Source organism: Octopus bimaculoides, chromosome 2 (assembly GCF_001194135.2).
Source record: "Octopus bimaculoides isolate UCB-OBI-ISO-001 chromosome 2, ASM119413v2, whole genome shotgun sequence".
In the NCBI taxonomy this organism is placed as follows: Eukaryota; Metazoa; Mollusca; class Cephalopoda; order Octopoda; family Octopodidae; genus Octopus; species Octopus bimaculoides.
The window spans coordinates 152,173,903-152,175,215 of NC_068982.1; the positions used below are offsets into that span (position 1 = coordinate 152,173,903).

General features: G+C 35.2%; 1 protein-coding gene across 6 annotated transcripts in view; it reads left to right on the top strand.

The window, feature by feature from the left end:
- LOC106874330 (potassium/sodium hyperpolarization-activated cyclic nucleotide-gated channel 2) overlaps positions 1 to 1,313 on the top strand; it is a 531,661-nt gene that overhangs the window by 490,839 nt on the left and 39,509 nt on the right. The gene's annotated exons all lie outside the window — the stretch shown is intronic.

Below are 1,313 nucleotides of genomic sequence, written 5' to 3' on the forward strand. Positions count from 1 at the left end.
GTACATGAAGATGCTGAAAAGTTCCTGGTTTTGCTTAAAAGAAAATAACGAAGCATCAGTTAATTATGATTTTATCAAACATATTCCCCTCTAAGATTCACACACTTATTGGAGATGCAGCAGTCTTTCAGTTTTTTAAGCTCTGTAAAAGAACTTGGAAGGTTGGGCCTCCAACCAGGCCTTTCACAATACCCTTAAAGCCAGGAACTTTTCAGTAGCCCCTAATATATATATATATATGTATATATATATATATATGTATATATATATACATATATAAGCTTACGGTTGATGAGGGAAAATATTGTTGACTACTAACATTTAGTGTTGAAGTGTATACCACCATCAGCTAACAATATTATCATACAATTTCACTGTGATATTGTGAAATGGTGAAATCTCATTGAAAATCTTTGCTGTCAACTCAATTCTTTTGTGACTCACTTTTTCACTTTCAAAATAAGTTGGAGATATGGAAGTGTCTTGCTGGATGCGATATTTATTGGAACTTGTTTCAATTTTTTCTTTTATTTTTTGTTCATATTGCATTCCTTTCCATTTATTTCCTATTGTTAGTTTAAAATTACATACTTGCATTTCTGACCATCATTCAAAGCTTGCTACATCCATTCCACCCATTGTGAAGACATTTAACTCTGCCTCAGCAACAATAGTTGTTAGCTTGTTGACAAACCTCAACACTCATTAATTGTTTAAGCTAAGAATATGAAAAATATATATCAAATAGAAAAAAAAAATGCTCATATTTATGCAACTATCTTTTTTTAAAAGAATAATATTTTATCCATTCTAGCATGGAACAAATGTATGCAAATATATGTATAGACATGTATGTTTGCATATCAATGTATCTATCTCTCTCTTTATATATATATATATATAAATATGTATGTCAGTCAGGCGGTATATATATATACCGCCTGACTGGCCTTTGTAGGGTTTTCGAGCGAGATCGTTGCCAGTGCCCCTGGACTGGCTCTTGTGCGGGTGGCACATGAAAGACACCATTTCGAGCGTGGCCGTTTTCGTGCGGGTGACACGTAAAAGCACCCACTACACTCTCTGAGTGGTTGGCGTTAGGAAGGGCATCCAGCTGTAGAAACTCTGCCAAATTAGATTGGAGCCTGGTGTTGCCATCCGGTTTCATAAGTCCTCAGTCAAATCGTCCAACCCATACTAGCATGGAAGGCGGACGTTAAACGATGATGATGATGATGATGATGATCTCAAACTCTTACAATTTGTATATGAAAGAGGAAGATAGTACTCAATAAGCAGCTGGGATGTATTTA